Below are 17,257 nucleotides of genomic sequence, written 5' to 3'. Positions count from 1 at the left end.
GTTAGCATTCTCTAAATCATGTTGTGGCAACAAACAACCACAGCATCTCAAAGGCTTAAAACAACATGAATTTATTTCATATGCATGTTACATTTCCTGCCTGATTTACACCTTAGCTCTTTACTTGAGACCGAGGCTGAAGGAGCAGCCTCTGTCTGAGATATTGCTGGTGTATGTCACAGACGAGAGTGAGCTGTCACCATGGGGTGGCTCTTAAGGCTTTACCTATGGGCACTTCCACTTATGTTTCATTGGCCAAATTGTGTCACAGTGCTACAAAACCAAGCCTGAGACGGGAAGAAGAGACGGCCTGATAGGGAGGGGTAGCAAGTATTTTGCCAACACTTTCAGTTCTCTGAGTCTCAGTTTCTTTATCTGTAAAGTGGAAATAAGACAATTATGGAATAGTCAAACCATGGAATATCCTGTAGCCATTTTAAAGAGGAGCTATTTACCCTTATAAAGATGAGTTGACCTAGAGGAATGCCCATGATGTAGCATTAAGTGAAGAAAGGCAAGTTTCAGAGTAATGTGCATAGCATGATCTCATTTCTGCATGAATTGAAACACCTATATCTGAGTATATCTGTTTATGTGAGAATACTAATTAAAAATAGCTAATGTTTAATGAGTGCTTTCTTCATATGCCCAGCACTATGCTAATTTTTTTTTTAAACATGCATTTGCTCCTTTAATCCTTGAAAAAAAAACAGCAGAAAGTTATATACCAAATGGTTATCATCAGTAACCTTAGTCAGGGGTGGGATTAGAGAGAAGATTTTATTTGCTTTAAAAATTAGATTTTTGTAACTTTTTACTTATCACAATAGGTAGGTTAATTAGCTCTTCTTATGAAACAAACCGTCACAGAATCTGAGTGCTATACAATGTTAATCAGTTTATTTTCTGCTCTTTGGTCTGCAGGTCAGTTGAGGTGGCTTCACCTTCCTAAGACCTAATTCGGTCTTCTCTCCTCCCCATTACAGCTGCCACCCTTACAGTTTTCTAAGTAGTGATGATGGCTTTTCCTGCAACTGCTAACTTCAGTGCAGTGTTGCATGTGTGTGTAGGTTACAACCTGGAGAAATGGGGCTGAGGGTCAAATTAAAATGCGCTCCATGTGTCTCATTCTAGAACTCATCCTAGAGAGGTCAAATCTACCAGGGGCATATTCTTCTCAGGGGAGACACCGGGGTAGATGGAAGGATGTGAAACTTTATAAGGCCAGGCTTGGAACTGTTATCATTTCTGTCCACATTCTGTTGACTGAAGCAAATCTCATGGCTAAGTTCAGTATCAGTAGAGCTGGGAAGTCATGGAGGTTGCAGAAGAAGGGAATGAATATTGTAATCTATCACAATAAGCATAAATTAATTTCTTAGTTAAGAAACAGAAACAAAAACAAAACAAAGAAAAAACTAATAAAGTGAAGAAAAGAGAACACTTACTAGTGATAGTTTAAATTGTGTTTGATATATTGCAGTTAAATAATGCATTTCTTAAAAATACAAAATCCTTATCTACATTTATAATGAGCACAGTGATATTAACACGGATATTTAATTAACCAGAATACTCACTATCTAGTAGGACAAGTACGAATTTATACCAGCTTGGCTTATGCTGTCTGTGGTGTGACATTCTAAGCATAATCCAGAGACTGTTTAATGGCAGTGTGTATACGTTACTGCTATTTGTATGGCCATCTGCAACCCAAGGAACTGAAATCATGAAATAAGACTTTCAGACCTGGAAGGGCCCTAGTGCCCACTGTAGGCATGTGCCTCGTAAGTTATAGGAATAACTGCTTTTGCCAGTTACAGTCATTCTCTCTATTGGGCGTGTCTCACACTGCTGGAAAATGGTTATGGAAATCAAAACTCTGTCATTTAAATAATGAAGACACTGACCACCCCAGCCATAACTTACTTGAGTGATGTAGTAAGTTAACATCCAGAGATGAGATGGAAACCCGGGTGTCCTGAGTAGTCCCAGGGTCTTTTACTTTGTTTCTCTGAACAGCACAAACATCAAGCATGTGGATCATTTGGGAATATTCACCAGGCTCTGAAAACTTCCACTACTCTCTTAAAAAAATGTATGAATTCTTCTACTGCTTCCTTTATTCTAAGAGAACCCAAGCACTTCTTACAGCAACTACCACAGAAACACCAAATGACACAGAACATTGAAATAAAGGGTAGCATGTTAAATTTCTCAAAATATTGCTCATGGAATCGGGTTTGTTTCATTTCCTTTTTCCTCTAAATAATTTAGAAAATATCTGCCAATACACCTTATGGGAACCAATCACATACACAAAAAATGTTTTATTAAGGAATTTGTTAGGATTAAGATTTGTGTTTCTCAAGTTTCAGTCACTTATTAATCATTGTTTCCATTTTGCTATATCCACTTACATGTCTAAAATCAATTTATTTGATACTTTTCTTTAAATGGACTCACTTTTTTAAAACTCAAAAGACAAATTTTATAAGAGATGATGAGTACTGTTGTAAATGGATAACAAGCATCAATTGTCATAAACATTTAGATAACTATAAATATAATTACAAAACTATAAAATAAATGTATCTATCTACCACTGAAAGTCATCTCTTATTCTACAAGTAACAGGCCTTTTTCACTGATATAGTGAAAAATATGGATGGGCTTTGGAATCAGGAAGACTTGGATTTGAATCTGAACTCATTTCCTTGCCAGTATTGTAATCTTTGGTAATTTCCTTAAATGGGCTGACCACCAGTTTCTCATCTGTAAAATGGAGTAACAAAAGCTATCTCATTGTGTGTGTGTGTGTGTGTTTACAAAGCATCCAGTGTTATTCCTGGCTCATAGTAGGAGCTCAAAAAAATTTAGTTACCTTTTTCCCTTCCTCAATATTTCTTTCTTTATTTTTCAAAATTACATTCATGAATGATATTATTAGATAGAGAAATGCTGTGGGGACAGTATTAATTTTTCCCAGAATTACTTAGTGTTTGATTGCCTACCATGTGCTAGGAACTGTGCTAAGTGCCATGGGTAAAATGAAGACTGAAGACTTGGGTTCAAGTCCTAATTCATCTCCACTGAATAAGTCATTTAATATATCAGAGCCTCAGTTTTCTCATCTGAAAAGTGAATGTGGTGATTGACATTTACTTCAAAGAAGTAAGGAATGTAAGGAATGCCACGATAGCTTATGGGAGAGCCTTTGGTGAACTGATAGAGGCATTTCTGTTGTAACATTATATACAGGATCCTGAAATAGTTTGTGTTCTACAGAATTGTACATTAAAAATAACAGGACTTTTGCAAAAATAGGGTTGGGTACACCACAAAAACCTGTACAATATTATAACCACAATAATAAGATTAGGATATTTATCCTAATAAAAATAATTGAGCTAAGAAGACTTGTTAAACTTTGAATAACTAAATGGATACACAAATGCCTATATGCTATAGCAAATTTAGGACTGTACTTTAAAACTAGTGAAGGTTGCTTGATGGAAGGCTTAAGGAAGGGATGAGGCTGCTTAGTTGTGTAGGCAAGGGCAAATGTTCAAAGATGGGAAAGCACCATGCCAAAAGCTCTTCCAAGAAGGAGCATGTGAACAAGCAGCCCAGCATGATGGGGCTGGGGTGGGTAAAGGCATCATGTCCAGTATTCCCACTATCTACCTCTCTGTGGCAAATGTATTCAGCCATGCTAGTGTACCTTCTTTTCAGCTGCTGCTCCTTGGTGCAACAAATCTTTGCCATCCTGGGAAAAATCCAGCAGCTTGCATGTTATTGTGCTATCATTCCTCTAGTTATCAGTCTTGCCTTATTTTACAGTAACGTGTGTTACAGGGTCACATATATAGCAGAACAGTCCACAGATGCAGATGAGGGGTTGCAGCTCTCAACGAATCCCAGGCTTCATGAGCAGAATAAGCAATGACTCTCAGAGATATAATTAAACAGTGAGAGACATGAGTCTCTCCCTCTGTCCCTCCCTCCCTTTCTAGCCTGACCACGCTACTATCCACTCCCCTCCTTGGTTTCAGGTTTCCTTTTCTTCACTAGCTTGTGAGCTCCTTGAGAGGGGGCTCTGTTATATTCCTCTATGTGCTCTGAGGGCCCAGCACAGAGGCCCCAGAGCAGAATGTTTGCGTTACAGTTGAAATTCCTTTTTAAGTTGAGAAAAATTCAGGACCCACTGAAGAGGTTCCAGACCTCATTGAGGGCATCAGATCCACTGGACTACCATGAGGGCCAGGATGAAGACACTCCTGGGACAGGGACAGTGTTTCATTCAGTACCATCTCTTGCATCTCTTTTGGTCCATGGGAACTGCTCAGTGGGTCCCAGCCCTACTTTATCCAAGAGAGAGAAATGATGGGGCTTGCAGAACATCCTCCTTTTCATCCCTCCTTCATTTCCCTTCCTTGCCTTCCTTTATTCCTGTCCTCCCTCCCTTCCTTCATTCCTGTCCTTTCTGCCTTCCTTCATTCCTCTTATCCTTTCCTCTTTCCTCTCTCCCAAACTCTTTTCCTTCGTTCCTCCTGTCCTTCCTTCCTGTCCTCCATCCCTTCCTTCCTTCCATCCTTTCTTCCTTCCTCCCTCCCATCTTTTCTTTCTTTGTTCCTTCCTTCCCTTTTTCTTTCCTCTCTCTCACTTCTTCCTCTCTTCCCTCCTTCTTTCCTGTCTTCCCTCCCTTACTCCTCCTTCTATCCTTCCTTCCCTCCCTCTCTTCTCCCGTTCCCTTCCCTCCCCTCCCCCTCCCCCTCCCCCTCCCCTCCCCTACCTTCTCCCCTCCCCTCCCCTTCCCTTCCCAATTTGTTGAGCCCTTATTCCATGCCAGGCACTAGACAAGGTCCTAGGGATAAAGTGGTGAACAAAAAGGCATGAAATCTGCCTTCACAGTGCTTCCATATTGCCTGTAGTTTAAGGGCTTAATCTCTGAAGCCAGATCTCCTCAGTCTGATACTTGGCTCTTTCCTTTACTCACTATATGGACTTGGTGAAATTCCTTTCTGGATATCAGTTTTCTCTGCTGTCAAATGAGGCTCATATCAACCTATTTCAGAGAGTTATTGTGAATGTTAAATGAATTGCTATGTGAAGTACTTAGATTAGTACCTGACACAGTAAATGCCCAATAAATATTAACAGGAATTGCTAGTATGATAACTGCTATATAGAGACAATAAGTCAACAAATCAATATAAAATCACAAGAAGCAATATGTGTTATGAGTGGAAAGAACTGGGTGGGAATTGCCTATAACTTAGTACTATGCTTTCCCTGGGGTGTAGCTCTGGAACTAGTTGAATGTTTAAACATTATTTGACCAAAGAGTTGGCAAATGATTGTGCCTATGGGATCATGAAGATCTCTAAATATCTTCTGGTTTTGAAGAATAACAGTGGGAATCTTTTTAAAAAGAATGATCAGATAGGGCCTCTCTGAGGAAGGGGTGTAGATAAATGGCATAAACACTGAAACTGGCAGAAGGAGGGTAGAGTGAGAGAGGCATTACAGTTGGAGGAGAGATGGGAATGGTCACAGGCAGGAAAGAGTCACCAACAATGATCTGGTGTTGAGGACTTTGCCCTGTGGGGTCTGCACTTGGCCGGTTTTATTAAAAGAATCTTTGTTCTTTGACTGCCAGTTAAAGTGTCACTCTGTGTGCAGTCCTCTCCTGAGGCTTTCACATACTGGAGACCAGGCAGTTACCTCCCATATCTTGACAATTCTAGCACTCATGTCAGGTTATTACCATGAGCCCCTCTGTCCTGCCTGCTGAACTCTACATCACTATGTTGGCTAGGCCATTGTTTCATTTCTTATGTTAGGCTTGAGAAAAATTCAGAAAGGAAATATAAGAACAGGCATTTCTAGGTACTTTGGTCTAAATTAACTCCCAATCTGTAAGGGTGGCTTTTTTGTTTGTTTGTTTGACTTTAAGTTCTGGGATACATGTGCAGAATGTGCAGGTTTGTTACATTGGTATACCTGTGCTATGGTGGTTTGCTGCACCTATCAACCCGTCATCTGAGTTTTTAAGTCCTGCATGCATTAGGTATTTCTCCTAATGCTATCCCTCCCCTAGCTCCCCACCCCCCAACAGGCCCTGGCGTGTGATGTTCCCCTCTTTGTGTCTATGTGTTCTCACTGTTGAACTCCCATTTATGAGTGAGAACATGTGGTGTTTGATTTTCTGTTCCTGTGTTAGTTTGCTGAAAATGATGGCTTCCAGCTTCATCCATGTCCCTGCAAAGGACATGACCTCATTCTTTTTTATGGCTGCATAGTATTCCATGGTGTATATGTGCCACATTTTTTTTATGCAGTTTATCATTGATGGGCATTTGGTTTCCAATCCCTAAGTTTTAATCAGTATATGGTACCAGTTACATGCAATTTGGGTGACCTTGGTCATGTCATCTCATTTGCCTGCTCATTCACAGATACTTATTCAACAAATACCAATTGAGCAAGATGTATGTGCTCGTATGACAGATAGATAGGTCACCTGGGGCCTTAGCTTCTCCACTGATGAAGACTTGCGCCAGATCACTGGCTTTCAATGCAGTGTGAACTCCTAAGCCCTATTTTATTAAACAAATTAGAGTGGATTCAAGGTTATTCCTCTAATAGCTTCACTCGCTGGTATACTGAAGCTCTCTCAGGTGAACTAGAAAATGGTGGAGTGACAGCTGTAGACTTGGAATTTTTGTTATTATTACCCAGAACTTAATTGATCTCTGCCTGAATTGTTATGCTCTGTGAGCCTCACTTGCCACAAGGTCTTCATGGAAAGGATTGAGAACTGCCGAACTGAATGTTCTCTGAGATTCTTTCTAGCTCTGACATTCTAAGTGTGCTGAGACAGTTTTTCTTTTTTCTTTGTTTTCATTTAACACTGTTTCACATGCACATTTCTAAGACTCCATATGGCTGATTTCCTTGTCAGTCTCAGAAATAGTGCTTCAGTTTTGCTTAGCAGTAGTCCTATTGGTTCCTCTCTTCCCTTGATTCCCTCTACTTTTACAGACTTTTTTCAGAGCCTTCATTTCAGTGAATCCTAATGGGGTGTGTGTGTGTGTGTGTGTGTATTTGTCCACACTCAAGGTCTTTATCTGGTACCTACAGGCACTCAGCAACTACCAATTGGATGATTTAGCGAATGCTTAATGATTATCAATAACTTCGTTTCACACACACACACAGACAGAGAGAGAGAGAGAAATCATAACCTTTGGCTTATTTTACTTCTTTTTTGAGGGTATTAATTTTCAAAACAGAATCGCTAGATCCAAAGTTTAGGAGCAAGTTTCATGCTTGTATTACCAACTACCAGATTACTGTGTTGCCTCTGTTTTATGTAAGCAGTCATTTTTCTGATAACACTTGTGTTATTTATAACGTTATCTTAAATAATTAATCAAATCAAGGAGTATTTTCTCTCCCTTTTTTCTGGGTGTCAATATTCTTTCTATCCCAAGCTCTAGTTGTTTCCCTAAAGCCATTAAATAAGAGGTTTGTCCTCTGAGTTTAAGAAGAGAAAAAGAAATGGGCTGCTTCTGCTCTCCACCCTTTGCAATTTCTGTGATGATGATGATGATGATGATGATGATGATGATGATAACTATAACAACCCCGTGAGAATATTAATAGCCCCATTGACAGATGAGGAAACTAGGGCTCAGAGAGGTGAAGTGATTTGCCCTCAGCCACACAGCTAGATATTAGCAAAGACAGGATTTACATCTGGTTCCATCAGACTCAGAACCTGGCCTCTTTCCACTAAACTACACTACATCACTCCCCACATGGAAGTTCAGGGTCAGGAACCTGGGGAGCAGCAGGTCTGTCAAGTTCTGCAGGGCTGAGCTGTTTATCATTGTGGAGGACACTCATCACTGCGCTAATTACATTAATTGCTGCCCACTCCGTGGCTTGGTGGGTGGCTTAACGACACCTAGCAACGTGGTAACGATGCCTGGGCCTGTCTTTACGCATGAAAACATCTGACTTCTTTTTTTTTTTTTAAACTCCTTCCTGTGGTGTCCAAGGATAGTAATTACAGGTTCTATTGGTTGGATGTTAGTGATTCTGTAGTCTGTAGGGAAAAGGTCAAGACTATGAACTTTGCCCTCCATCAGCCTCTTTACTGGAATCAGGAGGGAAGCCGAAGATTTCTTAAACATCAACCCTGTGCTTGACACTTTATTTAAGGGATCTTTTATAATCCTCATGATTGCTCAAGAAATAGGAATTATATTATTCTTATTTGGTTTATGAGAGAACCCAGTCACCACGTTGGGGTCACATAGCTAGCTAGGAGGAGGTGGGAACAGGCTTAGAACTCAGGACTATCAGCAGACAAATTTAGTCTCCACAAATTTATCTACACCACAGCATCTCGTAATAGGAGACAGTGTCTGTCTGATGTTTAGAACTGAATTATAGGACGACTGAGTCTGTATTTCCAGATAACAAGCAAGGCACTAGGAACTGGTGTTTTGTGGAGTTCTCTATTGGTAAAGGATAAGTATATGAGATGTCAGCCTTCCAACCTCCACTCCTTCCCTTAGTTTCTGAAGGAAATTAACGGAGTTTTCCAGTTGATTTTTAAATAAGCAATTTCAAGACCACCTCTGTCTACTTGTTGGGAATGGACAAGATGGTTTTGGCAATTCATCATAATTAGGTAAATGACTTAATTTTCAGAGACTCAGATAACAGAAGGTAATTTAGGAAGTAATTGACTTTGGAATGTTGTGTATTCATGTACTTTATGGGTGTGCCCATATCTATATGTGTAGGTATATATGTCAATAAATGTGTGGTGCATGTGTGTGTGTGTATTCTTCAGGAAGACTTAGAGTAGTAGTGGACTTAGATGACTTGGTTCCTTTTATACCTGCTATTTGTCTATAAATGAAGTTTAAATAAAGTTTAGTTTGTATACTAAAACTCAGAACACCTACATCATATGATGATACAGGGTAGTAGTTAAGATATATGAAGCTGAAGCTGGGCCAGGGTTTGAATCTTTTCTTTTGTTTGTTTGTTTGAATCTTGGCTCTGTCACTTACCAGCTGCTATGACTTGGACAGGTCACTTAACCTTTCTGGGCATCAATTTTTTCATTTCTAGAAGTAGGGATGATAACAGTTCTCATCTCTTGAGGTTCTTCTATGCCAGGGAGGCTTTTGAGGCAGGAACTATGTCTATACACTTCTCTGCACTCAGCCAGAATGAAGTTTGGAAAAAACAGGCTTTGGACTTAGATAATGCCTCGATTCTGATTCCAGCACTCCCATATTGGCTGTCTGACCTTACAGAAACTATATACCTTTTCTGGACCTCAGATTCCTCATTTACACAATCAAGGCTCCTGATTTCTACCTAAAATGACTGCAATACCACGAGATGAGACACATGAGACCTGGTGCAGCAGTAACACACAGGAGGGATCCAGCGAAGGTTGGTTCTTTTTCCCCTTATTCCCATCCTAGGGTCTTACATTTAGTAATTGGTGACTGAGTTCTTGTTTGATATGTAAAATACATTCTTTTCTCTCATATTCCATTTTTTTCCTCCTTTCCACTCTTTTTCCTTCTCCCTTTTCATGACACTTCCCTTTCTTTTCCCTTTTTGGTCAGTTTCTATCTACTGTGATTGAGGTCCTCTGTCCAGGTCACCATCCATTGTCTCCTGGATTGTGGCAGCAGCTTTCAGACTTGTCTCCTTGCCTCCGTCTGTCCCTGTTGTTTCATTCTCCATGCAGGGCAGTCCTTCTGTAACCAGAACCAGACCTTGCTGCTCCTCTGTGCCACTCCCTCCAGTGGCTTCTCATCACCATGGCCCGTAAGACTCTGTCTGACCTGTCTTCTGGCACTCTCTGACCTCCCTCTTAGCTCAGTTTGCTCCAGCCTCAAAGGCCTTCTGGCTGTTACTGGAACTTTCCAAACACATTCTTGGTTTGGGTCTTTTATAAATACATATATATGTATATATACACACACACACATATATATACACACACACATATACACACACACACACACATATAGTTCTCTCTTCCTCCAGATATCTGTAGGCTTCATCCTCTCACTTCCTTAGGCCTCCACCCACATGGCACCATATCAGAAAGGCCTTCCCTGATGACTTAATATTTAAAAAAAAAAACCCAAGCACTCCCAGTCCTCCATTTTACTTTTCCTCTTTTCACTTATCAATGACATATTAGACACTTATTCATTTACTTATTTATTTTCTCTCTCCCCTGAGTAGCATGTGACCTCTGCAGGAGCAGACTTGGTTTTGTTTTCTGCTGTGTCCCCAGCACCTGGAGCACAGTAAGTGCTCAATAAATATTTGCTGGATTTTATGAATGTGTGCGTCCCCTTTATGAAATGGGAAGGAAGAACCTGCACTGACGCTCCAGGTGATTTGGGGCCTGAATGGGTCACTGATCAACTTTTGTCTTAACCAAACCAGGGCGATGAGGAGAATTAGGTGGCTGCTCAGGTGCCCTTCACACACGTACCTTTGGGTCCAACGCTGTCTCGTCTGCGGTGATGGCGTGCCTGGCTTTCATGCTTGTGCTTTGTACCATAGTTGTGATGTTGTCTAGAATTCCCATGGCAGCTTTACAATATGATTACTTTTGCTCATATAGATAGATATTGATTACAGGTAAAGATGACTCAAGGTTTAAATTTAGCCCCACCACAACAAATTGAAAGTCAGAGGTGTGCTACCTAATTGCTCCCAGACTATGAAAACAAAAGCACAATGTCTGCCAGCACTGAATCACTCTTCTCCACCCTTTTCTCCCTTCTCTTCATGCTCTCTGTCTTAATTTTGTTCACGTCATAAACCGTGGTAGCTTAGAAAAGTGAAAAATAACATCCAGAGTCAACAGTTCCAGTCCTGACACCACAACTTGTTCAACTCAAGCATGTTACCCCACCTCCCTGAGCTTCAGTTTTCTCTTTTGTAAAATAGACCTACTTGAAAACAGGTGCTCAATAACATGTGTTGAATGAAAGATGCCTAAGCGAGACAGCATGGGTAGAATGTCTAGCCCAGGGTGAGCACTCAATAGATGCTAGTCACCTGCCATGCTAACTGATGCATCTGACTGTGCTGTCTTCATGAACTTTCTTTGGCTTTGGTCAACCATTAGGATAGGCAACCGAGCTGAAAACAGAGGATGGCTCATGACAAGGCCTTTCATAATCAGTCCCTCACAAGGGCTTTTATGGAGGCCCTACTATGTGCACAGCAAGGTGGAAGATTCGGGGGTGGGTGGGGCATCAAGCCTGTGAGAGGTGTTTTTTCTGCTGCTATTGGTGTCCTGTGGCTGCTGTAACAAATGACCACAAGCTTTGTAGCTTAAAGCAACCGAAATGTATTCTCTCTCAGTTCTAGAGGGCAAAGCATTTGAAATCAAAGTGTTGGCAGGGCCACGCTCCCTCCAAGGGCCCTAAGGAAGAATCCACTCTCTGCCTTTTGCAGCTTCTGGTGACTCCTGCTGTTGCTTGGCTTGTGGAAGCACAGCTCCCTTCTGTGCCTCTGTCTTCACATGGTCTTCCTTCTTGTGTGTCTCTGTGTCTCACATCTGCCTCTCTTTTCTCTAATAAGGAAACCAATCATTAGATTTAGGGTCTACCCTAAATTCAAAATGTTTTCATCTTGAGATCCTTAACTTAATTACATCTGCAAGGACCCTATTTCTAAATAAGTTCACATTCATAAGTGTTGGGGCTTAGGGTTTAGACATCTTTTGTTGGGGGCACAATTTAACCCACCTACAGTGGCCTCCAGGAATTTCAGATTAGGGAAAGGAAGAGCACACACAGATGAACAACCAGAGTTTCAAGTAGAGTTTGTAAGACAAATCTTATTTGAAGGTGGTTAGTGGGGGGCTGATCCATTAATTTTTTGATCTAGAAATGTTCACTGAGCCCCTGCTATGCTGGGTGCTGGAGATAGAAATGAGGAAGCACAATCTCTGCCTTCAAGGAGTTCACAGACTGCTTCAGTAGACAGAGAAACGGGCATTGATAGTTGAGCGTGGTAAGGGCTGTGGTAGAAGGAGACCCCTGATGCTATGGGCATTAGCAGGTCTGAGTTACAATGCTCAGGGCTGGTGTTCAGAGAGGGCTTTCTACAGGAAGTGTTGTCCCTTCCAAGGCCTAAAGGTTGAGGGAGTAGGAGGCCAAAGCGGGAATGGTTCTAGGAAGAAGGAGTGGAGGAAAGACAGGCTGGCCTCTGTAGGTTCTGTACTACGTAGCGGGCTGGAGAGGCGCACAAGGGATCGGATTGAATGGGATGCTGAAAACCACAGAAAGCTATGGAGAGCCCAGAAAGACTCTAGGGAGGGGAGTGACATGACTAGATCTGTATGTTAAAAATAAAAATTGGAGAAGGTCTTTTGAGAAAAGTGATTTTCTAGTAGAATTTTATTTTATGCTTTTTTTTTTTTAAAAAAGAAGCATAACATAATACAGATATACATACAAGTTATAAGAGTGCATTTTGATGAATGATTACAAAGTGAATAGCCCTGTGTATATACTGCTTAGGTTTTCCAGATGTATAGGTTGTCAGAGTAGAAGCAGAGGAGAGATGGCCTAATCATTTGAAATTTCTCTTCTTCATCCTGTGGAGAAATGGCTTTCATAACAAAAAGAATCTGGGATCTAGGGTAGAAAGGCTGAGTTTTGAGCTCTGTATCTGGCATTTCCTTTTTGTGTGATCTCAGGCAAATGGCTACACTTTCCTTATCCTCAGTTTCACTATTGAGAGTGGACTAGCTATGTCTTCTTCACTAAGATGGTGTGCAGGTAAAATAGGACAAAGCTGGTAAAAAGCTCTCTGCATTATGCAAAATAGTTGACCATATAATTCTCAAATTCCAATCTGTCTCAGATACGAACAGCTTCACTTTATCTTCTTCCTTCTTTATGTGACATTTTGACAGATGAATGAGGAGGGAAGGAGGGGAGGGAGTTTCTCTTTTTCTAATGCTTTTTTTTTTTTGCTTTTATTTTCCATTTCAAAATGCTAGCCACATCTGGAGTGGCTCTCCTATACCCTTCTCTGTCCCTACTCTTCCTGCTCATTGCTGGCCGTCTCACCCAACCAGGCCCAAAGAGGCAGGGGAAGGAGGGCAGGAATGAGGGCATGAAAAGAGCTTTGAGGTGAAAAGAAGTCCCCTTGTCTTCTTTGAGGGTCCCTGCTGTCCCCAGCTGTGCACTGGGCATTTGGGATGGAGATGGGGGGATGTAGATGGGAAACATGGCATTCACTTTCAGTGTGATGAGCCTCAAGTCTGTTGAGGCAAAATGAAAACAGCCTAATAACAGAGCAAGGCCAGCTAAGGTCAAAGTCTTAGTGTCAGAGGCAAATAGCCCCAAAGGAGGCTGGAAACGGGAGAGACCACTTCACTGGGTAAAACACCTATAGAAGGTGAGCTCAGTGCTAGGCTCTCCCTTCTGTCCTCTCATTTTTAATTCTTGGCCTTTTATGCAATAAATATCTTTAAGCACCTATAGCATATCAGACCATTATTTTATACACATTGTTTTATTTGATCTTCAGAATAACACCAAAAGCTAAGTATTATAATTACCATCTTTTGGAGGAAGGGGACCAAGATTTACAGACTTGTACAAGATCACACCACTGTTAAAAGAAGGAAATAGCTTTGAACCCACACCCATCCAGTCCCACAACTCCTGCTCTTTCCACTCTGCTATACCGTTCATTGAACGTGTGTGGAAGGGAGCCACGCACTTTATCGGGCTGCATCACATTGCATGCATTTTTAGTATATGTGTGCACATGCCGAGAGGCATGTGGGAATCCTGCTGGGTGAGTTGTAATGAGGGCGTTTTGAGTGGCTAGATGCATTTTTGCTGGTGAGTCCTGGCTCAAGGAGAGCACGAAAGGAAACATACAAACCCACTGTGTGGGAGGCTAGTCACACGGTGTGAGGGCTGGTCCTTGAACAAACTATTGGGAAATGGGTCTATTAAGCTCTGGTGAAACTTTATTTTGCTGGGGGACCCCTAGGTTTTTCCATGACTATTTGATTTCCAAAGTATAATTCATTCCCCATTATTTAAAAAAAAAAGCAATATTTGTTTAGCACCCCCTGTGTGCCAGGCATGGTGCTTGGTGCTTTACAATATGTGACATCATTTAATTCTCACAAACCCTTGCCCATTAGTGCCACTGTTCAGCCCAGGAGACAGATTCAGGAAGGTCAGGCGATTTGCTCAAGATCGTTCAGCTGGTGTGGAGCAGTGCTGGGGTTCCTGCCCTGTGCTGTCCAACAGCAGGCCACACTAGCATTTTAAAGTTATTGGTGGGACATTCTGTCTTTTAATGTAGTTGTAAATTATCTCTAATTCATGAAATAGGATGACAGCATACTGATCCTGCCTCTCCTCTTTTAGAAAAAGAGAGGCATTATCTTTTCGTTCCTGAGTAACTAAGATTCTTTGCCCCAGAGATAAAAATCTCCATTCCAGGTCACTCGTGTGTCATTGTCTGGAGGGTACAATTGCTACTCTTGCTCTCGCTTGGCCCTTTTTCTTCTTCTTTTCCTAAGGTACCTGGCCTCTTTCAAGACATCTTTCACTCCCCCATACCCATCACTATAGTATGAGGCTGCTGAGGTGGCACCAGCCACGATAAGGAAGGCAGGGACCTGTGGCCTGGATGAGCCTGTAGTCAGACAGACCTGGTGTGTATGGAGTCTAGAGGGCCCTCTGAGGTTTGAGATAGACCTAATAGTCTCCCAAAGACCCCTGGTCCCTGTGCCATCATAGAAGGGAAAAGATGTCCTCAGTGTCACTGGAGAACGTTTGGCCTCGGAGATAAGTATTTGGGCCACCAGCCCCCTTTAAGAATAGATAGCAATTATGAGTGTCTGGATGGACTTCATTTTTTGCACTGGGCAGATGGATTAACCAAACCTTCCAGAAGCAGAATGAATAACAAAGAAGAAAGTCTTTGCAAGTCTAGGTCTTGTCCTTTCACATCTCTTTTAAGGCGTGTGAAAGCAGCGAGCAGTGGGGAGGGAGACGGGTGGAATGGACATTTGTGAACGAGGAGAAATCCTGAGATGCTTGGTTGTGTGACCTGGGGTTGGGAAGCCACTCCACTTCACATCTGAGTCTCAATGTTCTCTCCTGCCATTTGGCAAAGGGAGTGCTTCCCCTCCCCTTCCCCTGCCCCAGACGGCTGCTGTGAGAATGAGACGAGAATATGTTTAGGGTTTTGGAGTGGGGTCCGAACTCAGAGAAGGTGCTTAGGCCAAAGTTAAGAGGCCTGGGGTATACTCCAGACTCTGTCCTGAACTCTGTATCTCTTCTTTCCGGGGCTCCCTTTCTATAAAATGGGGGAATTAGGGTAACTTCTTTTTTTTTCTCTCTCAATGATCACTTTTGATTCTAAATGCCATGATGCCATGACTGTTTTCTCAGTAAGGATTAGATGCAACTTTTAGGAGATAAATGGACCATTTAATAGTTACCTGTTCAGTCATTCAACAAATATTTAATGAGGGCTTACTACATGTCAGCCACAGTGCTAGGTAATGGATAGAGTAACAAAACAGACGTAGCCCCTGCCCTCATGGAACTTCTAGTCTAGTATAAATAAGACTGTTTGGAAGAACTTCCTCATCTCAGATAGTTGAAGAAGTTCCAGGGCTCCAAGGGGAATGTCGCTAGTTAAAAGAACAATGTCAGGCATGTAATAGGTGCTCAAATATTTGTTAAATGAATAAATCAATACAAGCACCTGAAGGAAGCTCTTGCAGTGACCCTAGAGTTGGGAGCAGTTCTTTGGAGTCCAGAAAGACTGTGGGAGCTCTGGGAAAGGGTGTATGTAATTGCCAAATTGTTTGTTTGTTGAGACACCTGTGGATGGGAGGATCTGCCCCTACCTGCCTGGTTCTCAAGGTGGCCACTTACTGGGAACAACGATGGCTTCATTTGCCGGGTCTTTTCCCCAGAGGTAGAGCCCATGCAGATGCTGGAACCCAAGTGGGGAAGGGAAAAGTGGCCAGGGAAAAATGCCAGTGTTGGTATGACATTTGGGCCAAGCCCAGAGGACCCTTAGAGATTGTGGGGTCTCATCTGTATCCTGTCAGAGGGGTAACTGAGGCCCAGATGGGATATGAGGCCACAAATGAGTCGGCTCCAAGCCATGACAGGAGGCTGGATGGGGAGGTGAAAAGAACCTGGGCTTAGGAGTTGGAGAGTACTTGGGTTTGAAGGCTGTGGATCCTTGGATAAATCACTTAATCTCTCTGAATCAGCTTTCTCATCTGTTGAAGAGATATCACAGTGGTGGCATCTGGAAGATGTTATGAGGTATAATGTGCCTTGGGTACCTAAAATCAGAACCCAGGGCTAACTACAGACCTGATAATTGGTATTTATAATTGTTACATTATTAGGACCCAGGTCCTATTTCTGTGCAATATTGAAAGATAGCGATAAGAACAATTTCGAACAGAACTTACAAGTTTGTATAATCTTCATTATAAATGAAATAGCGAAACAATGCTGGGTAGATTTAGAGAGGCTTAACTCATTCATTAACCAGCTTAGATAGGCATTTTTCCCCCTTCTTTGGGATTGGTTTTCTCTTCTGTTAAATGGGGATAATTTTTATGCTTAACCTCTTCTCATCCATCTATTAAACATATATTGGATGCCTATTAGGAGTCATAATATGCTTAGTGCTGAGGACACAGGAAGAGGACATAATTCCTGACCCTAAGGAGCTCATTACCTAGTGGGACACTATTAAACAGATACTTAGAACAGAGAATAGTATGTATAGAGCATGGTATGTAGCAGGGGCCTATTCCTGTCTGAGTGGACAAGGAGGCTTCCTAGAGGAAGTAACATTTAAAACTGAGGGCAGAAGGATGAATAGGATTTAACCAAGTAAAAGTAAGAAAGGAAGTGGGGAGCTGGAAAGGGCATTCCAGGAAGAAGAAACTGCATGTGCAAAGGCCAGGAGGTCAGAGGGCACAGTGGACCTGACGATGTGGCTAGCTGAGCATGTCTGTGCAGTGTCAACTTTGTTGTGAACACAGTGGGAAGCTACTGGGAGACTTTAAGCAAGGGAGTTGAAGTATGATCACATTTGCATTTTAGAAAGAACACTCAGGGTTATATGCACTTGAGTGAAGTTTTATTATGGAGAGCAGTTGGAACAA

This window comes from Macaca nemestrina, chromosome 1, assembly GCF_043159975.1.
Source record: "Macaca nemestrina isolate mMacNem1 chromosome 1, mMacNem.hap1, whole genome shotgun sequence".
Classification (NCBI taxonomy): Eukaryota; Metazoa; Chordata; class Mammalia; order Primates; family Cercopithecidae; genus Macaca; species Macaca nemestrina.
This window is presented reverse-complemented; position numbering follows the sequence as displayed.